The 23,791-nt window shown below is 48.3% G+C and overlaps 1 long non-coding RNA gene across 1 annotated transcript in view; it reads left to right on the forward strand.

Moving 5' to 3' along the window:
• Window positions 1–2,758: 2,758 nt before the first annotated feature.
• LOC109283891 (uncharacterized) overlaps window positions 2,759–23,791 on the forward strand; it is an 81,984-nt gene continuing 60,951 nt past the window's right edge. Inside the window, exon 1 of the long non-coding RNA XR_009460760.1 lies at window positions 2,759–2,819. This is a non-coding gene — a long non-coding RNA (uncharacterized LOC109283891). The remainder of the gene's footprint in view (window positions 2,820–23,791) is intronic.

The raw sequence follows: 23,791 nt of genomic DNA on the forward strand, positions 1-23,791 counted from the left end.
CCCCCTGACTTCTAAAAGCTTTAATAAGTACCCCAACAATTTTCCAGGGGATTTTATATTTACCAACTAACATGCGTCATATGTTGGAAGGGCTGTGTATATAAGGTCATTATATGACAGGTGTCTGATCTGGTATGGGAAGGGTTGCAACCTCTTAACACCAGAGGTACATAACTCAAGTATGTACTTGGGAAAGAGGTGATGTTGGTCAAAGCTAGGAGGGCTGAATCCAGTGCCACACAAAGCACAGCACACCAAATTATTGGGGAATTTGATTTTAATTGCACCAAATTTTTTGCCATAATTTTGAGGAAGGGGCAAGAGAAAAAGGAAAAGGCAAGAAAAAGTGTTGGGGTACCCACATACCTCCTGCCTGTGTCTCACACCCTGAGGGGTACACATACCACAGGTTGAGAAACTGGATGAGAGCAAAGGAAGGAGAAGCCACAGGATGGAGAAGAAAAACTGTGAAGCAGAGACACCAGTGACATGATGACATAAGATGGAGAAGTACTAGAAAGCCCAAAGGGTGTAGAGAGATTTGGGAAGCAGAGGAGAGCCAAAGGAGGAGAACAAAGGCTGCAGCAGCAGAGAGGCTAAGGAGAAGTTGAGACATTGGAGAAGCAACAGTGTGCAAAGGGGAGAGGGAAGAGGCTGGAGAAGCAGCAGACAGCCCTGGGAAGAAGAGAAAGGAGAGGTGGGAGGAGCACTGAAAAGCTAAAGGAGGAGAGAAGAGAGTGAACCAGCAGTGGAGACATCCAGGAGAGGATGAATGAGAATGGATACACACCGAAAAGGATCAAGTAGAAATGGGAGTTGAGGATGCTGAAATGAGAAGCTGGAGGAGAAGCTCAAAAACAAACAGGACAAGCAAAGATTGCAAGTGCAGCAGGACAGTGGGAGGTAAAGAGGAGAGGCTGGAGAACACACAAGCACCAAAGGCAGTTGCAGAAGTACCTGTTACCAAACCAAAGAAGAAAGGCTGGAGGAGAACCTTAGTGATGGAGGAAGAGACATTAAGTTAAAACAGCATAAGACACCAAGGCAAAGTTTGAAAGAAAAAAGCTGAGGAGCACCAAAAGGGCAGGCTGGAAAAAACTGCAGCAACACCTGAAACAGCAAGGAGGAAAGGAAAGGCTGGAAAAGATGCAGCAACACCATTGGCAAGGTGGTTTTGAGAAGCAGGCAAGAGACACCAAGAGGAAAAGAAAAGACTGAAGCACATGAAGAAGAAGACTGGAGAAGCGTGAGAGTGCAAAAGAGGGAAGCAACTGTCAAAGCACATGTAAGTAAGGGGGAAAAAGAAGAGTGGGGAGAAGAAACAGGGACACCAAGGAGGAGAGAAAACAGGCTGTAGAACCACCTGAGAAAAGGCAGGGAAGAAGAGAGGCTGCAGAAGCATATCAGACAGCAAGGAGGGAAGAAAGGAAGCTGGAGAGACAGCTGAGACATTAAGGAAGAAGGAAGTGAGGCTGGATAGACCCAAGACAGCAAGGGAGAAGAGAAAGGCTGTGAAAGAGGAAAAGGAGAGGCTGAAGTGGTACCAAGGAGAAGGAAAGCAGCACTGGAGACAAAAGAAGGAAAGAGAACCTGGATAATGACCTCAAACATCAAGAAAAGGGAAGCAAAAGAATCCATGGGGACACCAAAGAGAGAAAAGCACAAGAAACACCAGGGAGCAGAGGAGCTGGAGAAGCTCTTGAGCTAATTGTTTTTTTGGTTGAGCTCATTAAGCTAATAAGCCAACAACTTGACACCAAGCTGGGGAAAAAAGCTAGTAAAACACTCAAGTCAGCAAGGAAAAGAGAAGAGATTATTAAAGACACCAAGTATGAGAAGCAAGGCTGGTTACAGCACCTGGGACACCAAGGAACTGAGAGAAGTGGCTGTATATGCTACCAAGAGGCAAGGGAGGATCCCAGACAGTTAGATGGAAGTGGGACTGTATAAAAATCAGGGACAGAGAAGAAACGTGATACTGGACATACCAGAACAGCAGCAGAAACAGCAGGAGGGAGAGTAGGAGGAAATGAACCAGGAACTGAAAGAGGCACCAGAAACAAGGGAGAAAAGTAGGACAAACAGCCAAGACAGCAAAACATGGGGGAGGGCTGATGGAGCAACTGACATCAAGTAGGGGGAGAAGAGAAGAGGGGCTGGACAAGTTCCCAAGACAGTAGAGGACAGGACAGGAGAGGGGCCAGGGAAGCAGCTGAGACAGCAAGGGAAGTGGAGGAGACAAGATGAAGAACTACTTGAGACAAGGGAGAAGAGAATGGAAGAACAAGAAATACAAACAAAGGGTGGAGGCTAAAGAAACACCTAAAACACAAAGGAAGAAGTGAGAAAGCCTGAACAAGCCACCCCCCAAAACAAAATTAAGTAAATAACAGAACAAAAGAGCCCTGGGAAACACTAGTGAAAAACCAAAGAACATAGAAAGAGAACAAAGAACCCCCAAAACAGCAAAGCACAACCAATGAAACAAAAAGAGAAAGCCAAATATATTACATACTAAGAACAAATCTACAGAAGTGAAAACAAGTACTTATCTTTCAGCAGCTAGAAAGCCAGTATCCTGCAACTACTCCAGCAACATTTCCCGCAGAGAAAGAAGGAAAACGCTTCGGCGCTCACTTTATAAAGGCTGAGAAACTCCGCCCCCGATTGCTGATTGGTCAGCGATGAGTGGGGGCGGGGCTTCCGTAACCTTTATAAAGCAGCGACGAGGCTTTTTGCGCTTGTTTACTCCATACAGGTACTGCAGGGGTGCGGAGTTTGCGGCGCTGGAGCAGAGGTAAACTTTTTCTCCGATGCAGGTAAACTAAGATTATTTTGCTGCTTAGCTTGGGTCTCTGGGGCGGGGAGCGTGGCGCGGCAGGTACCTCCTCAAAGGGCCGGGCGGTGTGTCTCCCGCCCGAAGGGATGGAGGTCGCGGCTTCCCTGACCGCGGCTCTGGCCTCCGCCTGTGTCTGCACGACGAGGCAGCCGCGTTAGTCCCCCGCTCTGGCCTTTCCCTTCAAGGTGTCCGGGGTCAGCTCTGATCTAAGGCTTCCCCGCAGGGCTGCTGAGCGCGGTGGGCTCCGGGTCCTGCCCTGCCCTGCTGTGTGCACCCGGACTGGCCCCGGCCTTGCTCCCGGGCCCTGCCCCGAGCTCGCCTGACCCCAAGAGTCAGTGTAATTCTGTCCCTGCTTGGGGCTGCCTGTGTGGCTCCGAGGCTGTGGCTTGCTGGAGTGGGATGGTTTGGGGCTGTGCTGGTCTGGCAGCTGGGTGGGGAGGTGGCTGCTGTGCCTGGCATCCTGCCCCCTGGGTACTTCAGGAGCTGAGCTGCTTCCTCTGCTGCCTCTGGTCTTGAGCAGCACTTCTCAACTTGTGGGTTGGGACCCAAAAATGGGTTGCAAGAAAATATGAAAGGGCTGTGAGCAAACTTTAAAAATTGAGTTGTCTTTTAAATGAGAAAAACATAGGAAACTATTTTTCCCCTTGCAGGTTGGCAGAGGGTCAGGAGTGAGGGGCATTGGGTTGGTGCTGCCTACGGATGTTTACAAATGAGTCCTGATACAAAACACTTGAGAACCACTAGTCTAGGGCAGGGCTTCTCAACCTGTGAGTTGTGACCTGAAAGTAGGTTGCACAAAAATGAGGGTGGGGAGCAACCTTAAAAATGGATCCACACTTTTGAAATGGGTTCTTGAAAGGAAGAACATGTGGGGAAAGTAGGTTTTCTTTTCCAGCCAGTGAGAGGCTGCTTGGGTGCCCCCTTGTCCCATGTACTTTAGGGCTAGGGGCACAGGGCAGTGGGTTGGGACCTGGCCATTGATGTTTATAAATGCATCCTAGTACAGAAAAGGTTGAGTCTAGCTAGGGTTTGGGGGGGGGGGGCCTAGGATGCTTGAGCAAAACTGGTGCTGGCTTGGGATTGGATTGCTTTTGTTGATGTGGGCTGTGGGTACCTGGCCTGGCTACCTGGGGCTGCGCTCTGTTTGAGAGCAGCCTGTGTGCTGGTGTGATGGGGCTGGCTTTTCTGGGGAAAGGCTTGGACTGGCAGAGCCCAACCAAGGGCCTGAGGGGTGGGAGTTCTCTTAATTGGGCTCAGGTTTGGGCCTAAGGAGGGTTGTGGGTAACTCCAGTTACTGTTGGGCCTTGTGGTGCCATGGTTTGGGGGAGGGGGTAAGAGCTGGGACTTGCTGGGAAGCAGAGGGTAGCTTTGTTGGTGTAGCTTGAGATTTGGAGGCAGGCCTGGAAAGTGCTTGAGGTCTCCTTTTCAGGCAAAGAAGGTGGGGATCCCTGGGCTGGGCTGGCTGCAGTTGGATGGTGGGAGCCTCATGGCTAGATGTAGCCTGGGGCTTGAAAGGGGTGGAGGTTTCCAGATGAAGTGCAGCTTGGGTGCTCTGTGGGGTGGGGCTGCTGTTAGAACTGTGCAGGGGAAACTAGTTCAGCTACTAGATAACATGTAGCCTGAAGTGGGGGTAGGTGGCTGGACTTGTCAGGGGATGGGGGACAGGTTTGGCTTGTTGGGGTTAGCAGCAGCTTGGGGGATAGTGTGGTGGTTTGTTGGTTTTTTACAGAAAATGTTTTGTGTCCCAAGTCAAATAAGCCAAATCAATTACAAATTTGAGTCATTCAAGAGCCATATGTGGCCATGCTACCTGCAGGCATCCTTCACCCCTGGTTGAGATGGGGTGTGGGGGAAGGTTCAGGTTGTGGGGACCTTTGGTTTGGTTACAGTTTGTGATGTTGCATGAATTCCTAGTGCTGTGGCTTAGCTGACTGCAGTCAGAGGCTCTGAGAAATGAGGCCTGGGATGGGTGGGGGCCCTTAGCGCTGCAGAGTGCAGCCTGGCAACTTGGGAAGTGGGTGTTTTCTCTTGATCTGGCCTCCTGGTCAGGTATGATGAGAGGACTTGACTTAATTGGGGTGTTGACTGGTGCCCTGGCTGGATCCAAGTCAGTTTGGGGATGGGAAGGGGCTGAGCTAACTGGCTGCAGCTGAAGGTTAGGAGATGAAGCTATGGTTTGACTAGTTAAAGGCTTTGATTGACTGAATTCAGCCTGGGCCCTGGTTTGGTTTAGTTCCTCAATTGGAGCTGGGGTGAGGTTTATTCTAGTTTGGGTGAGATCATGCATTCTTGCAAAGAGTCTGGGCCTGGGTTAGTTCTGTGAAGCCTGTAAATGGCAATGGACTTCTGTCACTTGTTTGGTACAGTTTTGGGGGGGCAGACACAAATATGGGAGTTGCAAGCAAACAAGCCAGGGCTCCATGATGATAACTTGGGGGAGTGCTCCAAATGAGGTACTGTGTGTTCTTGCATGGAGAGGTGTTCTGTCCTGGTTGAGTTGTATGATAGAAACCAGCATAATCTGACTACTAATAAGAGTGTTCTGACCTAGGTTGGTTGGAGATATGGGAGGACACTGGTATGGTTGAGTGCTGCTTGGGGCCTGGAACAGGTGGAGGGTTGTAGCTATTGGCTGCAGCCTGGCTGTATGTTATGTATGACTGGCTTAGGTTTTCTTCAGGGTTTCAGATGGGGGAGGAGATGTAGATGGGTTACTTGATTGAGTGCACCTTTGGCTGGAGGGAGGAGGTAAGGATGGTGGATGGCTGATGAAGGGGATCTCAAGTATCAGGAGTTATGGTGAGAAGTCTGGTTTGTTCATTTACCACACAAGCTGCAGCCATCTAGTGTGGTGTCTGGTTATACCTAGGATACAGGGGTGATGAGACCAGAATATCCAAGGTACACACAGGCAGAGAGGTGTTTGGGTTTAAACTGGAGGGTGGTGAATGCAGTGGTGTGAGCGTGGGAATTGAGGAGTCCTGGCTACTTGCAGTTCAGTACTCATGCTTGGGTTTTGGATGTGGGGCCTGCCTAGATTCAGAGGAACCTAGGGGCCCAAGGAAGCTTTGAGTTGGTTTGTTAAAGCTGGTAACTCAAGCTGGAAAGGGGGGCTTGATGGCAGCATGGGGTTTGGGCTGGTGATGAGGGTTGCTTGTCTTCAGCCTGGAGCTTTGGGAAGGGTGGGATGGCAGGTCAGTTGTTTATACTGTAGGGCAGGGATTCCCAAACTGATGTATTTTGTTATATTGGTGGTGCACATATAACCTTAAGTATCACCAGCACATTTTTGTCTCATCTGTTGGACTGGTGGGGGTGTCTGTACCCCCTTGCCCCGGACTGGTGGGGGTGTCTGTACCCCCTTGCCCCGGACTGGTGGGGGTGTCTGTACCCCCTTGCCCCGGACTGGTGGGGGTGTCTGTACCCCCTTGCCCCGGACTGGTGGGGGTGTCTGTACCCCCTTGCCCCGGACTGGTGGGGGTGTCTGTACCCCCTTGCCCCGGACTGGTGGGGGTGTCTGTACCCCCTTGCCCCGGACTGGTGGGGGTGTCTGTACCCCCTTGCCCCGGACTGACTGGTTGGGAACCACTGCTCTAGGGCTTGGAATAAGTGCAGCTTGGGTTTTCAAGGAAGAAGTTGCCTTGGTTTGGGTCTAGAGTGACAGGAACCTAGGGCTGTGCTGGTGAGGGATTAAATTAATTGGTGGAAACACTTGGTTGGTTCAGTGCTGAAAGATGAAGTGGGTTGCAGAGGTTGGGAGCATCTCTTTTGAGTTGGGCTTACTCATAGTAGCTGGTGGGGCATGGCTTGATAGGGTTTCAGGGAGGCAGAAGGTTGGTGAGGGATGGTGTAGTTCAGGGTCTGAAGGTGGAGGATTCTAGTCCTGGCTTCATTGGATGCAACTAGGGAGAATGGGATTTTTTTCCTGTACTGTACTTGATATAGTCCTTAAAAGGAGGCATGTGCTGTTAGCGGACTTGAAGAGTTAGACTATTATGCTTTGGTGCTGTGTTAATATATTGGCAGTGGAAGTGGGACCTGTCTGGGTTAAAAGACACTTAAGAACTTTTGGTGAGAGGTAGAGGGGGGAGGTGTAGGGTTAAGGGGTTTCTGCCTTGGTTCCCTGGTTATGATGACCTTTGCTTGGCTGGTTAGTTTTGGTCCCTGGTTGTGGTGGCCTTTGCTTGGCTGGTTGCTAGCAGAGTGTTGGGTGGGTGCTTAGTGCTGTGGCTCAGCTGTTCACAGTAAATGGGCAATAGCTAATTAAGACCCCCTGCCAGGCTATTCCTATAGCCTGGGGGCTGGCATGGGTGGAGGCACTGTCCTCTGAGTGTATCCTGGTTATTTAGGAAGTAAGTGCTCTTGTTAAGTTGGGCATGCTGTTCAGGTGTGATTTAAGATAACTTGGTTGTGGGGTTTGTGGTTCCCTGGCCTGGGTAATTAGTTTGGAGAGCTGGAGTTGGAAGGAGCTATCCTAACTAGTTGTGGCTGATGGCTAGGATTGTGGGTGCAAGGCTTAGACTGGTTTGGTGAAGCCTTGGGCCTCATGGAGATAGAATTGGCTTGGTTAATTGCATCTTTGAAACATTGCTGGGTTTGAGGCTGCTGGTTAGTATTGGGCCTCAGGCCCTAGCACAGGGGTGGGCAATTATTTTGTGCAGAGGTCTGCTTACTGAGTTTTGGCAAGCCATCAAGGGCTACATGACAGGCAAACTAGGGCAGATGAACAGTATTTTTTTTTTAATTTGTTAGGGGCCCTGCAGGCTAAATAGAATGGCCTGGTGGGCTGCATCCGGCCCCTGAGCCATGTTTTGCCCACCCCTACCCTAGTAGGAGAGTGGTGCTTCCCTGATTTGGTTGGAGCACGAAGTGTGGGGGGTGGAACCTGAGGTCTAAACAGTAATAACACCGACTTTGTGGGATGTTATTTGGGTGTATGGTGTTAGGGACCTATAATGCTCTTGGCCTGGTATTCAGGTGGTGAGGATTTGGAAGCACTGTGATTTTTGGTAATGGAATGACAGAAGACTTGTTCACTTGGGTGCAGACAGGGTCTTGGAATAGATGAGTAGCTCTGTCATGGTTCAGCCTAGTCATGGTGCAAGGCCTTGATTATTTCCTGTCATACTCTGGTCCTGTTAAATACCCTAGTCCTGCACTGCTTCAACCTTGTAAGAAGTAACTTTATTCATCTAAATTCCTTTATTCTTGTACTTAGTCATAGTTTTAGGATCTCAAGCTCCTTAAATCCCCTTGGTCTTTTACATTGTAATCTAGCCACTTCTTTATTTGGCACATACATCAGGTGCTTCTCCAGCCTCTCCATCAAATTTCTCAGCTTAAAAAAAAAAGCTGTTCCAAATTATTCTATTGGTGTAACATTGATCCAGGTTCCTTAGCAGCTTCATCCCTTTCGTCAATTAGGTAATTTAATGTTGCTGCTTTAGTAATATTAAATGTGCTAAAATAAAATTTTGGCTTAAGGAGATTGCCCCTCTTCCCCCTATATGAAGCTTCCTTAGCATTTCTACTCCTTAGCTTGAAGTGTTAAAGATTTGGGAACTTTAAACTGGTAGAGGCAGGCAGGGTCCCAAAGCCTGGGACAGATGGGCAGGGCTCTGGATAGGCCAGGTGGGTGCTTATGTCTCATGAAGTTGAAAAGCATTTGGTGCTTGAGGTACCAGGGTGAAGGATTCATCCTGCCAAGGCTCATTTGGAAGTGTGGTTGGAGGCCTCAGGGACCCTCCAAAAGGAAAGCCCAAGCTTTGATTCTCCTACCTCAGGCTAGGTTTGGGCTTCTGTGTCAACAGTAAAACCATTTGTACATATGGCATTGAGGGGGAAGGAAGTATGGGATAGTTGCTAGAGGTGGTGGATGGGTAGGATTTTGGCTAAGCCAGGTGGATACTTGTTTCCCATGATTCTGGGAACTTGGGGGCTTAGGGCAGCATGGGTAAGACAGTCATACTAGGGCTAAGCTGACAGTGTGCTTTAGTGGGGGGGGGAGTTGGGGGGTCCTTAAGGCAAAAGGCTTTAGCTTGGGTGTGAGAGGCATCTCCTGCCTGGGGCTGGTAGGGGTTTCTACTGTCAAGGTGAAGATCCAGTGGTCAGAAAGAGAAGGATTGGGGCCTTGTCTAGTGGGGACAACAAGCCTGTGACAAGTGCTGGCAGGTGGTTAGGGCTCTGATTTAAGCCCAGTTAATGCTTCTGTCAAGCCATGTTGGGAAGTGTTAACCTTCCAGGGTGGCAGGGAGCTGGGTTCCCTGAGGGGTTTGGGGTCCCAGAGGCAAGGCTTGGGCTTTGTGGGTTGAGGGGTCTCCTGCCTGGGGCTAGCAGGGACTTCTGCTGTCAAGTTGAAACTCCCATGTTCTACAAGGGCAAGGATTGGGGCCTTTCCTTTGGTGGGGACTGAAAGGTTTAGCATGTCCCAAGTGTTGGCTGGTGGCCAGGGTTTTGGTTAGGTTAGGTAGATGCTTGTGTCCCTCCATGGTGGGAAATACTTGGCTTCCAGGGTGGCAGGGGATAGGTGTTAACCTGCCAGAGAGTGGCTCCCTAAAGAATTTAGTGATCCCTGAGGCAAGACTCTGACTTCCAGGTCAGAGGCATCACCTGCCTGGGCTTAGTAGGGGCTTCAGTTATCAAGGCAAAGCTCCAGTGTTCAGGAAGTAGACTGACTGGGGCTTTTGGTCTAGTTGGGACTGAAAGTTGTAGTATGTTCCAAGTGCTAGCTTCTGTTCAGGGCTTTGGTGGGGCCGGGTGGATGCCTATGTCTGCTAATGTTTCCAAGTGTTTGCAGATTAGGGTGCAGGATTCATCCTGCCAGAGTTGGGTTCCCTGAGGGATTTGGGGATCTCGGAGGCAAGGCTTGGGTTTCCTGCTTAGAAGAGTCTTTTGCTTGTACTTGGTAAAGACTACTGTAGGTGAGGTAAAGCTCCAGTGTGTATAGCAAGGGAAGGATTGGGACCTTCCCCTTGGTGGGGACTGGGAGGTACAGCATGTCCCAAATGTTGACTAGTGGCCAGGGTTTTGGTTGGGCCAGGTGGATGTTTGTGTCTGGGCTCCTCCCCCCTCCCCCCATGTTGGGAAGTATTTTGGTGTGGTTTTTTTCACTTTATTCCCCATAGTGGCAGGGGTGGCTTCATGGTGCCAGGGCTGGGTTCCTTGAGAGGTTCTGGGGTCACTGAGGTAAGGCCTGGCTTTGGGGCTGGAGGGGTCACCCAGTTGTGGCTGGTAGGTGCTCCTGCTATTGGGGTAAAGGTCTAAGGTTCAGCAAGGGGAAGGTTTGAGGCCTTTGGCTTAGTGGGGACTGGGAGGTTCAGTCTGTGTGAAGTGATTGCAAAAGATCCAGGCTTCAGTTAGCCTAAGTGGATGCTTGTGTCCCTTCATGTTGGAAAGCATTTTGATTCCAGGGTGGCAGGGTGCAGGCTTTACCCTGCCAGAGCTGGGTTCCCTGAGGCAAGACTTCAGTTTTCTGGCTACAAGTGTCCTGGCTGGGCTTGGTAGGGACTTCTGCTGTCAAGGTAAAGCTTCAGTGTTCAGAAAGTAGACTGACTGAGGCAGGGTGGATTTGAATTAAATCAAATTGATCGAAATCACTAGTTGGGAAAAGAAATTTGAAGGCCCCAAAAAATTCAGAACCCCCCACCCCATTATTTTCTGGTGTTCTTTGGAGTACTTTTGTGGTGTATTCCTGAAACTGAAAATTTTTAGGAAAATTAAAAATGCTTATGAAATGGCCTTTTAGAATGAGGAAAAAAGTATTTAAGATGCAATATTCAAATATTGCTACTATTTACTCCCCCAAAATGTTTTCAAATAACTATGTAATAGGAAGACTTTTTACTAATGTAAGACTATATAGTATCAGACCATTACAATTCCTGTACACAAAGGACAAGCAGTACAGTACAACTCTCAAATGCAAGACCAAGATGCATTTCTGCCCCCAGGGGGCACTGCAGCTTTCACAAGAGAAGGAAGAAGAATTCAGTGGCACCTTTTGCTTGTGGACTTCCTCTATTGTTGACTTTTTTGAGTTAGAGGTTGGTGGATATGCTCCTGTCCTCTTGGCTAGGCTTCAGAGGACTGGCAGTGATATCCATTTGTTCCCATAGAGGTTTAAAAACAAGGAGCTTATTGCCCTGCTTGCTCAAAAGCCTCAGAGGAGATGGAGCAAGTCTAAAGGTTTTTAGACTACAAAAGTGGGCAGACAAGAATAGGATGGGGTTCAATGTAGACAAATGCAGGGTGCTGCACCTTGGGAGAAGGAATCCACAGCATACATAAAGGTTGGGGAGTTCCCTTCTTGAAAGCACAGAGGTGGAAAGGGATCTTGAAGTCATTATTGACTCCAAGATGAACATGAGCCACCAATGCCAGACTGCAGCCAGCAAGGCTTGTCATGCTCAAGCTGGTCCAGAGGGGTGATACACCTGCTCCATGCAACTTTGGTCAGGCTGCAGTTGGAGTACTGCATCCAGTGCTGGGTGTGGCACTTCAAAAAGGATGTGGCCAGCCTGGAGAGGGTTCAGAGGAAAGCCACCTGCTTGGTGAGAGGGCAGCAGGACAGGCTGTATGAGGAGGGACTGAGGGATCTGATTCTGCTCAGCCTCAGCAAGAGGAGGCTGCCTACGAACTCATCAGGGGAGATCAACAGCAAATAGGTAGAGCCCTTCTCCCCAACACCACCTGGGGTCACAAGGAACAATGGTAATAAGCTGATAGAGAATAGGTTTAGGTTAGAGATCAGAAGGCAATATTTTACAGTTAGGGTGGCCAAAATCTGGAACCAACTTCCCAGGGAAGTAGTCCTTACCCCTACCTTGGGCAAATTCAAGAGGAGGTTGGATGATCACCTGTCTGGGGTCTTGTAAACCCAGCATTCATTCCTTCCTGTGGCAGGGGGTCAGGCTAGATCTGTTCAGGTCCCTCTTGACCCTGGCTACTATGAAGCTATGAACCTACCCTGGCCATGCCCCATGCTACTATGAAACTATTTTGGAGTTGGAAGGAACCTGCCTCCCTGTGACCTTCAGATCTACAGAAGTCCAGAAGGAGCATGCAAGAGCTGGAAGAAAATATACTTTATTGAAAGGTAAGAGTTTACATTTCTCTGAATTTAGCATCTTAAATTATTTTTATCTGCATTAGTATACAGAATTGAATTCCTGCTAATCTGATGTTTTGTGACATCCCCCAAACTTGGCAGTGAGGTGGGGCCTGCAGAGCAGGGAAGTTGTTCACAGTTAACTCTGAGGAGGCCTTTCCTCTATCCATTACTAAATTTGTATGTGCAGTAGCTTATTGTTTATATATGCAAGCTAGACACTACAGTTTTTATCCTCTCTGGTAAAGTACTTGCTTTGCTGACTGGCAATGCAAGTAACATGAAAGCAGCATGGAAGATCATAATGGATAAATATCCACATTATTGCAATAACATATGCCTCCCATGGGCTAAACTTCATTCTTAATGACAGCATGGTTTTGAACACTTGGCAGAAGATCTATAGAAGAGCAAAAAAGTTATAAAACATGTAAAAGCTACTCGCATTGTAGCTGTGGTCTTTAAGAAGCATGGAGAAAAGAATGCAAAGAATAAAACAGTGACACTCAAACTCCGTAATAAACCTAGGAGGAGTGGAGTGGTGACCTCATTTGAAATTTTACTAAAAAACAGAAGCTCTTCAAGAAAAGGTAATAATTGAGGACCTTTAAATTACCCAGAAGTGTAAGGAGCACTGTACTTGATGAGGATGTCTTCTGGGTTCAGCTACAGAACTCCCTGAAGATCCTTAAGCCAATTTCTTCAGCAGTCACTGCATCTGAATAGGACAGTGCACTTTTGTCATACATTCCTTACCAAATGGCCCAGGTAAAACCAACTGTTTTTTGAGAATCTAAGCATATCTCCGCTTTAAAAGTTCACAAGAAAGAAAAGTGAAAATCTTTATTAACAGATTGGCAACACAATTCTTCCCATCAACTCATGCTGCTGTAAATAGCTTGGATCCAAGATTCAAAGGCAGAAATGTTAGTGATGGTAGCACTGCTAGTGCATTTGACTGGACTACAAAACAAGCAACATGCTTCAGGCTTGATGTTAGAAAGGTACTTTCAAATGTTGCAGAATACAGAACACCTTCAGGTAGGCAGTCCAGGAATGCAGTCTGGGACCCTGCCAGGTATATCCCTCCTGCAACATGGTGGCAAGGCCTTTGCATGACAGTTTGACTCCTTGTGCTTCTCACCTGCTTCAGATTCTTCCATCTTTTGCAGCATGTGAAAAACTGGTCTGTTTGGAAATACTCGCACCAAATCAAGAAAGAAATTAACACATGAAAAAGTAAAGAAGCTTGTCTCAATTCAGGCAAACATTCACTTCTGAGAAGTCTATGAAGATAATAAAAATGAAGGATCAGAAGAAGCAGGAACTGCTGATGGTGATAGCTCAGAAAATGAGAGACTGATTAGTCAAATTTTCATGTAGCAGAACTTGTATTCAATGATGCTTGGGGTTTTTTTTTTGCTTTGGCTCTAAACATGAGTGTTTTGCTATACTGTGATGCAAGTACTGTGGTGCATGCAATTGTAGGAAGTTTAAGTTTTTTGAATGGACCTCAGACAGTTATCTAGTCCACCCACTCCTCAAAGCAGGACCAGCTCCTAACTAGATCATCCCAGCCAAAGCTTTGTCTAGAAAACTCCAAGATTTTAGCTTCTACCACCTCTCTGGGTAACCTGTTCCAGTGTTCTGCTATTTGCCTAGTAACAATTCTTCCTAATAGCTGACCTAAACTTACCTTGCTACAAGTTGAAACCATTGCTCCTAGTTCTGTCATCTGCCACCTCTAAGAACAGTCTAGCTCCATCCTCTTTGTAATCCCAGTTCAGGTAGCTGAAGATGTGCTATTAAGTCTCCTCTCAGTCTCTTCTCTAGACTAAATAAACCTTGTCCTCCCAGTCTTTCCTCATAACTCATGCTGCAGCCACCTCACTACTTTTTGTTGCACTTGGCTGGACTCTCCAATTTGTCCATATCCTTTCAGTAGTGGTGGAGACCCAAAACTGAATACAGTACTCCCAATGTGGCCTCACCAGTGCTGAATAGAGGGGAATAATTACTTCCCTTCGCCTATTGGCAACATACCTACTGATGCAACGCAGGATGCTGTTAGCCTTCTTGGCAACAAGGGCACACTATTGACTCCTCATTCAACTTATTGTCTACTGTAACTCCCAGGTATTTTTCTTCAAAGCTGCTTCCCAGCCAGTCAGCACCCAGCCTATACTGCTGCATGGGATTGTTTGGTCCTAAGTGTGAGACTTTGTACTTGTCCTTGTTGAATCCCATGCGGTGTCTTTTTGGTCCAATCTTTTGAATTTGTTGTCTTCACTCTGAATCCTAGCCCTGCCCTCCAGTGTATCTACTACTCCCCCCAACTTGGTGTCATCTGCAGACTTGCTGAGGGTGCACTCTATGCCATCTTCCAGGTCATGGATGAAGATATTTAACAAAACTGTCCCCCAGAACTGATACCCTGGGCATCAGTCCTGGGGGACTCCACTAAATACTGGCTGCCAAATAGATAGTGAGGAATTGATTTACTGCTCTGAGCCCAATGCTGCAGCCAGTTTTCTGTTGTTTTCTTTTACAGTCCATTCATCAAGCCTGTACTTCCTTAGCTTGCCTGAGAGAGTGCTGTGGGAGACGATATCAAAAGCCTTGCTGGAATCCAGGTACACCATATTCACAGAGCCAGTCATCTTGGCATAAAGGCATGACTTGCCTTAGTGAATCCATGCTGACTGTTGCTAATTGTCCTTTTCTCTTCCAACTGCTTACAAAGGGTTTCTTTGAGAATCTGCTCAATGATTTTTCCAGGGACTGAGGTGAGACTAGCTGGTCTATAGTTCCCTGGGTCCTCCTTTTTCACTTTCTTAAACATGGGCGCTATGTTTGCCCTTTTCGAATCATCTGGAATCTTGTGATTGCCATGAGTTTCCAAAAACGAGGGCCAGTGGTTCTGCAATCACATCAGCCAAAGCCCTCAGTACCCTCAGCTGCATCCCATCCAGCCCCATGGATTTGTATGTGTCCAGCCTTCCTAAATAGTTGCCCAGTTGTTCTTTCACCACAGAGGGCTGCCAGCCTCATCCCCAAACTGCTCCCTGGTGCAGTAGTCTGGGAGTTGACTTTGCCTGTGAAGAGGCAAAAAAGGCATTGCATATTTAAGAACTTTCTGCCTTCTCTATCACAATGTTGCCTCCCCCATTCAGTAAGGGACTCTCACCTTCCCTGATCCTCTTCCTACTGACAACTGTAAAAACCCTTTGTGTTACCTTCCACATACCTTGCTAGCTGCAGCTCTAGTTGCCTTTTGGCCTTCCTGACTTCATTCCTTCATGCTCAAGCAACACTGTTTTATATTCTTTCCTAATTCATTTGTCTAAGTTTTCTATTTATAAGCTGCCTCACTTGTGATTTTTAGATAATGGAAGAGTTCCCTGGTAAGCCAAGCTGTTTTTTGGCTATACTTACTAGTTTTCCTTCATATTGGGATGATTTGTTCCTGCACTTTCAGTGAGGCTTCATTAAAGTACAGTCAGCTCTCCTGGACTCCTCTTCCCTTCAGACTGGCTTACCAGGAGATCCTGCCCATGAGTTTCCTGAGTGAGTCAGTCTGCTTTCCTAAAGTCCAGGGTTCTTACTCTGCTGTTCCCCATCCTTCCTTTCCTCAGGATCCTGAACTCAATCCATCTCATGGTCACTACTGCCCAAGTTGCTATCCACTGTTGCCTTCCCCACCAATTCTTCCCTGTTAGTGTGCAGTGGGTCAAGAAGAGCATGGCCCCTAGTTGGCTGCTCTGGCACTTGTACCAGGAAGTTGTCCCCAGTACTTTCCAAAAACTTGGGCCTGGTGGCTGCCTGTAAGTATATAGGGGGGGGTATACATCAGGATCTGGGGGAACACCTGTTCACCAGCATGCCTCAAGGGATGAGAATGTCAGATGGTCATGAACTCCTCCAAGACTTTCAGGCTGGACATATAAGGTAAAACTTCCTTACTGTCTGACCACCCCAAGGCCTGGAACAGACTGCTTCCAGAGGTGGTGCAAGCACCTACTCTGGATTCCTGTAAGAAACATTTGGACATTTATCTTGTTGGAAACCTTTGACCCTAGCAGACTTCCTGCCCCTGGGGCAGGGGGCTAGACTTGATCTTCTGAGGTCACTTCCAGCTCTAATGTCTATGAAACTTCCTGGGGTGTCTGTGCACTGCTGTATTACCCTCCCAGCAGATGTCAGGGTGATACTGTGATGTATGTACTACTATACTACTGTCTCTGGAGACACACCATCCACAGTTTGAGAACTGAAACTAAGCATCACAGATATGCCTAATGCATCTAGACTGAGGGCCAAATCCCATTTGGGTAGAGTGGTTACCTTCAATCTTTACTAATCTGTAGAGGAGCCTCTGGGAACCACACAGGATTGGGCCTTCATATAGCCCATGGCCTGTTGACCTATTTATAGAACCTTTTTCTAAAAAGGTTATATGAATATATTGTCTCAAATAGTTTATAAATAGAAGTAATAATCCCTATTCCATGATAACGTTTTGAGCTTCAAACCTATATAAAGTTCAGTTTTATTTTGAGGCTTTTTTTTTTTAAAAGCCTCAAAAATAAAGCTAATTTCATTTTAAAATCCACTTTTAACTTTAAAATTGATTTTTGTCCACCCTGGACCTAGGGCCTTAGAGTCCAGGGGAGGTCAGGGTCTTGGAGACTAGGAGGTTTAGCATGTCCAAAGAGGTGTGTGTTTGGCAGGTGGTCAGGGCTTTGGCTAGGCTGGATGAACACCTTTGTGTTCCTCCATGGTGGGGAAGTGTTTGGGTTCCAGGGGGACAGGATTTCCCAGGGTTTCCCAGAGCAGTTTGGGGTTTCCTAAAGACAAAGCTTGAGCCTTGTGGAGGGAAAAGTCTCCTGCCTTCAACTGGTAGAGGCTTGTGCTGTCAATGTGATGCTCCAGTGTTGAAGAAAGAAAGATTGGTGCCTTGGGCCTTGTGGGGACCAGGAGACTTAGCATGTCCCAAGTGTTTGGCCATTAGTCAGGCCTTCCAGTTGCTTGCATCACTACTTATCTATATTGTGTGAGCTTCTGGTCCTGTTGAGTTTATAGTCTGTCTCTTCATAGTTGGTAGGGTTGGAAGGGACCTGAGCAAATCATCAAGTCCAACCCCTGCCATGGGCAGGAAAGGATGCTGGGGTCAAAGGACCCTGGCAAGGTGTCTGCTTAGTCTCCTTTTGAAGACCCCCAGGGTAGAAGTGAGCACCATTTCCTCCCTTGGAAGTTGGTTCCAGATCCTAGCTGCCCTGACTGTGTAGTAGTGCCTCCTGATGTCTAGCCTGAATCTACTGTAGGTCAACTTATGGCTGTTATTCCTTGTTAGTCTCAGTAGTGCTCGAGGGAACAGACTCTCCCATTGCCTGCTGGTCTCCTTTGGTCAGTTTATAGATGGCCACCAGATGCCCTCTCAGCCTTCTGTTGTGGAGGCTGAACAGGTTCAGGTCCTGTAGCCTCTTCTCATAGGGCCTACCCTGCTGCTGCCGATCATGCGAGTGGCCCTCCTCTGGACCCTCTCTGCTGTGCACATCCCTCCTGAAGTGCGGCACCCAGAACTGGATGCAGTACTCCAACTGCAGCCTGACCAATGTCATATAGAGGGGGAGGATGACCTCCTTGGACCTGCTTGAGATGCGTCTCTGGATGCATGACAAGCTGAGGTTAGCCTTCCTAACTGTATCCCCACATTGGTGGCCCATGTTCATCTTGGAGTCTATAATGACTCCAAAATCCTTTTTTGCCTCTGCTGACGAGTAGGGAGTTCCCTAGCCTGTAGGTATGCTGTTGGCTCTTTCTCCCTAGGTGCAGTACCCTTCACTTGAGAATAAGATGGGATTCAATATTGATGTTTGCCCACCCCTGTAACCTGTCCAAATCCAGTTGCAGCCTGTCCCTCCCTTCTAGTGTGCCCACTTCTCCCCACATATTAGTGTCATCTGTGAATTTGAACAAGGTGCTTTTCACCCTTGTCCAAGTTGCTGATGAAGATGTTGAGCAGTGTGGGTCTGAGGACAGAGCCCTGGGGGACTTCACTGCCCACATCCCTCCAGGTCAAAAATGACCTGTCCACCACCACTCCCTGGGGTGCAGCCTTTCAGCCAATTTGCATCTGACTGTAGGCATGGACACCACAACCTCCCTAATTTTTTAACAAGCATGGGGTGAGAGACAGTGTTGAAGGCCTTCCTAAAGTCCAGAAAGACTACGTCCACTGCAACACCTGCATCCAAGGATTTTGTGACCTGGTCGTAGAAGGCCACCAGGTTGGTCTGACAGGACCTGCCTCTAATAAACCCATGTTGGTTGCCCCTAAGCATACACTCCCCTGCTTGCCCCTCACAGATGTGCACCTGGATAATTTTCTCAAAGAGCTTCCCCAGGACTGAGGTAAAACTAACAGGCCTATAGTTTCCTGGGTGCTCCTTCCTCCCTTTCTTTTGAAAATGGGGACCACACTGGCCCTTCTCCAGTCCTCTGGCACCTCACCAGAGCACCACAAGTGGTTGTAAAGCTATGCCAGGGGTCCTGCAATGACCTCTACTAATTCCCTTGGCACTTTAGGGTGGAGGTTGTCAGGACCTGCTGATTTGAACACTGCCAGTCCCACCAGAAGTTCCCTGACTAGGTCCTCTCTGACCCTGGGCCTGGCTGTGCTTCCCCTGGGATCATTGGGGATCCCAGTGAGGGGGAAGACCTGGTCCCTACTCAGAAAAATCTTTTTTCTCCTCTTCCCTTTGGTCCATTCAGGTTTAGTTTGAGCTTTGAAGAGGCTGTAGTTGGTAAAAGCTTAGGGAAATGCAGGAAGCTGACTTAAAGGATGGAGGTTTTGGTGACGTATGCTTGATTTGAGTATAGAGTGGAGGCTTGGAGAAGGAAAGGTCTTGGGCTGGATTGTTTTTAGGGTAGGAGAGTTAAATAATGGCTGGCTTGGATGGCTGCAGCTAGTACAGTAGCAGCCATCCAAGTCTAGATTGGGGGGGGGGGAGGGAGGGAGGGACTAGTAGTTGTGATTAGAGTAGGGGATTAGGTAGTTTGAAGCATCTTGGGTGCTTGGGTAGCACCCAGGTCTACAGTTGACAGCACTGCATAATTGAGGGGGATGCAGCTTCTGAACAGTAGATAAGAGGTTTGACTTGGTGTTGTGTGTAACTTTTTTTTATGTCTAGGCTGTGGGGGATGGAGCTTGTTTCAATTAAGATCAGAGGAGGGAGCCCTGGGGACTTCTGCTTGGTTAGGAGCAGCTTGGGGTCTCCCATCAGGGTACCTTCTGTTTGTTTGGGTAGGTTCTGTGGCTGAGGCGACTACAGCCTGGGGACTTGAAGAATTGGGTGGGAGGCTGAGGTGTTACATACATTGGCTGAGATGTAATGCTTGGGATGGGTGGGGTTGGATCTGGTTAGTCTATGGCTTCAATACATGGGGAGTAGATGCTTTGGGTTTGGTCTGGGCTGCTTCTGGTGGGTAAGGGCAACTTGCTTGGTTTGGAGAGGGGCTGACTGTTAGGGACAGGGCAAGTACAGTCAGCAGGTAAAGGGGTAGGAGGCTGTTTTGTTTCAAGTCAGTCTTGGGTATGGTCAAGTTAGGGGATAGCTCGGGGTTGTTTGGCCTTGTGCTGTGGCCTGGGGGTGGGGGGGAGGGAATGGGTGGGCTTTAGATGTAGTTAAAGGAGTCTCAAAGGGCACCAGGCTTGATTTTACCCAATTGAGGATAGCCATGTGTGGCTTCTATTTTCTTCCTTTGCTTTACATCACATCCCCCCCACCACACACATCCATTGGTCAGTTGTCCCCACTTCTATATCCCCTTTTTTTGTTCCCTGGCCCTGCCTTGTTTCTCTTGTGCAATGTCTTGCCCCTTTGATCTGTCAGCCTTTTCTGCAGTTTCCCTTTCCCTTGTTCTGTCATCTCCTACATGTAGTTGACTTACTCATTTGCTCTACAGTCTCTTGGTGTGGAAGCCTCATGGTGGTTAGTCCCTTCCTCTTGCTCAGTCAGCCCCTTCTCAGTTCTCCCCTTTTGCCTGCTTCATGTTACTTCAAGTCCATCTTACCTGACAGCTTGATCCACCCTTGGTTTTTTCCTGGCCCTGCCTCTACCTTCCTTGACTAGTATACCTTGATTCTACCCTGTTCCTCATGTCACTGGTGTTTGGTTTGTTCCTATCCTTGCTGCATTGGGGAAGATTTTGAGCTGCATTGATAGTGGGGAAGGACTGGGCTCCAAGAGCTTAGTTGGTTCTGTTACAATAAATGGCCTGTCCTCTTTGCAGTTTGCTATTTATACAGTTGCTCAGAATCTCGGATGAGATGGCTGGCTTGCTGGCTGTCTGTGGTGTTTTCTCCAGCTTCTTACCTCGCCTAGCTTCTAGTTTCAGGTGCTTCTCCCATGTCCTTGTCCAACCTTTCTACTGGTTGGTGTCTCCGGTGGTTTTCCATCTTCCTTTTCTCTCCTCATTGCTGTCTTGGACCTTTTTCCTGTGTGTGCCCCCCCCCCTTCTGCTTTCAGGCTCTGGGACTTTTCTAGCCTCTCTCTTTCTTTCACTCCTCCTTGGTGTCTTGCTTGCTTCTCTAAGCCCTGTCTTACCCTCCCTGATGTCACATTCTTTTCCAGTTCTTTGCCTCTGTCTGCTGTCTTATTGTTGCTTCTCCAGCTTCACTTTGTCACTCATGCTTTTCCAGCCCCTCTACCTTTTCCATGGCATCCCTAAGCTCTTTCTCTAGGCTCCCCCTCACCTGGGTGGTGTTCTAAGGGTTTCTCCAGGCTCTCTGATTTTTCTTGGTGTTTCGAGTGTGTTATTTCCATCTTTTCATTCTGGATCTCATGGGTGTTCTCCATCCTGTGTCCTCAACTTGCTTTGGCTGTCTCGGGTGCTTCTTCAGCCTCTGTCACTTCCACTGAGATTTTTTTTTAGCTGCTCCTACTGCGCCCTCTCCTCACTCACTTGTTCTCTTGGGTGATTCTCCAAGCTAACTTCTCTTTTGGGTGCTTCCCCAAGGTCCTTGTACAGCCCTCCTGCTCTCCCTTTCGATGTTTCTGATGCTTTTCCAACATCTTGATCTCTTCTTTGCAATCTCTGGTATTTATACAGTCCTACTTCCTAACTCATGGGATGCTCTTCCAGCCACTCAAACCCACTTGTTGGTGTCTGTAGCTTCTGAAGGCGGGCTCTCTCAGCTAGCCTTTCTTCCCAATTTTGGTATCTTAAGTGATTTTCCAGCCTCTTGTCTTTTTTGTCTACTCAAGTGTTTTCCCAGCTTCTTCCCTCAGCTTAGTGTCAAGTTGTTTAGCTGCCTCATTGGCTTCATGAATGCTTCTCCAGTCTCTCTCCTTGCCTCTCCTTGGTGTTGCCTGTGCTTTTTGAGCCCCACTGCTTTTCCCCTAAATACCCATGGATTCTTGTGCTTCATTTCTCTCCTTTTGGTGGTCCTGGTACATACCAGAGTTCTTTCCTTTGCTTTGGTGCCCCCAATGCTTCTCAAGCCTCTTTCCCCTCTACTTGGTATCTCTTCAGCCTCTTCTCTGTTTCAAGTCATTCTGTGCCTCTCCTCTGTCTCAGGTGCTTCTACAGTTGCTCTTCTCTCTTCCACCACTCCCTCCCCTCAGGTGTTTCTCCTACCTTTCTTTTTTTCTCCATGGGGTCCCACTTACTTCTCCAGGCTTTCTTTTCTCTCTGGCTCTTGCATGTTTTCCCAGTGTTGCTTCTCTTCATTGCTGTCTCGGGTATCTCACCAGACTCTCTTCCTTCTCTATCATGTGGTGCTTCAGCAGCTTCTCATTTCCCCTCCTTGTTGTTTTGCCTGCTTTATGAAACTCACTTTCACCACCAATGATGTTGCTGTCCTCTCTAGCCTTTCCTTTCTCCCACTGCTGTTTTTAGGTGCTACTCCAGTTCTTCTCTTCTCTCCCCCCCTGCCCCCCCTTGGCTTTGTGCTGTTTATGCAGCCTCTTCCTTTCAACCCTTGGCTAAAGCCCTTGACTTAAGAAGGGCCAACTTCAATGAGCTTAGGAGACTAGTGGGGGAGGCACTAAGGGCCAAGGAAGTAGAGAAGATGGGAGCCCATGAGGGATGGTTGTACCTTAAGGGGGTGATCCTCCAGGCTCAAAGGATAACAGTCTCTGAGAGAAGCAAGGGGGGTAAGAGTGCTCAAAGACCCCCTTGGCTCAGCAAGGGCATTCAGCAATGCCTGAGGACTAAAAGGGTACAACCAGTGGAAGGGAGGAACTATCACCAAGGAGGAGTACTCCTCAGTGCAGGAGTGTAGGAGGGCTATTAGGAAGGCCAAGGTAGAGGTGGAACTCAAGCTAGCATCCAGGATTAAGGACAACAAAAAGTCCTTTTTCCAAGAACATTGGGAGCAAGAAGAGGGCGCCAGGCAATGTAGGGCCCCTGCAAGATACAAATGGTAATCTGGTGGCCATGCCAGACAGCTGATATTTTTAACAGTTCCTTTGCCTCTGTTTTTCTGAACAGGGACCAGGATATCCCACCTATCAGAGGTAGGGACAATCTTGGGGGTAGCTCTTTCAAGCCTTTAGTCAGTGCAGATATAGTTCAGGATCTTCTGGAAGGGCTAGACTTTAAAAAAAAAAAAAAAAAATCTGCAGGGCCAGATGCCCTCCACCCAGGGGTGTTGAGGGAGCTGGCAGGGGTCATCGCGGAGCCCTTGGCCCGGCTGTATGAGCATTTGTGGTCATCTGGCCAGGTGCCAGGGGATTGGAAACTGGCTAATGTGGTCCCTATTTTCAAGAAAGGGAGGAAGGAGGACCCAAGTAATTATAGGCCTGTAAGCCTCACCTCGGTGCTTGGGAAGATCTTGGAGAGAATCATCAAGGAGCACACCTGTGGAGGGCCTGCAGGGGAGATCATGCTCGGGCAGTCAGCATGGGTTCATCAAAGGCAGGTCCTCCCAGACCAACCTGATGGCCTTTTACAACCAAATAACTAAATCCTTGGATGATGGTGTTGCTGTGGATGTAGTCTTTCTAGACTTTAAGAAGGCCTTTGACATTGTCCCTCACCACATCCTCATCAATAAATTAAGTGACTGCAGCATTGATGCCTGCAGTTGGATGGGTAAAAAATTGGCTGATGGGGTGCACCCAGAGTAGTGGTGGATGGGTTGTACTCAACCTAGCGAGATGTGAGCAGTGGGGTACCCTAGAGCTCGGTCCTTGGGCCCGCACTGTTTAACATCTTCATCAGCGACTTGGACGAGGGGGTGGAAAGCAGGCTGTCCAAGTTTGCTGATGACACGAAGATGTGGGGTGAGGTAGACACACTTGAAGGGAGAGAGAGGCTGCAACTAGATTTAGACAGACTACAAAAGTGGGCAGATGAGAATGGGATGGAGTTCAATGTAGACAAATGCAGGGTGCTGCACCTCGGGAGAAGGAATCCACAGCATACATACAGGCTGGGGAGTTCCCTTCTTGAAAGCACAGAGGTGGAAAGGGATCTCAGAGTCATTATTGACTCCAAGATTAACATGAGCTGCCAATGCCAGACTGCAGCCAGCAAGGCCAGCCATACCTTGTCATGCATCCAAAGGTGCATCTCTAGCTGGTCCAGAGAGGTGATACTCCCCCTCTATGCGACTTTGTCAAACTGCAGTTGGAGTACTGCTTCCAGTACTGGGTGCCACACTTCAAAAGGGATGTGGCCAGCTTGGAGAGGGTTCAGATTAGGGCCACCTGCTTGGTGAGAGGGCAACAGGACAGGCCCTACAAGGAGAGACTTAAGGATCTGAACCTGTTCAGCCTCAGCAAGAGGCTGAGGGGGCACCTGGTGGCTGCCTACAAGCTCATCAAGGGGGATCAACA

Source organism: Alligator mississippiensis, chromosome 3 (genome assembly GCF_030867095.1).
Source record: "Alligator mississippiensis isolate rAllMis1 chromosome 3, rAllMis1, whole genome shotgun sequence".
In the NCBI taxonomy this organism is placed as follows: Eukaryota; Metazoa; Chordata; order Crocodylia; family Alligatoridae; genus Alligator; species Alligator mississippiensis.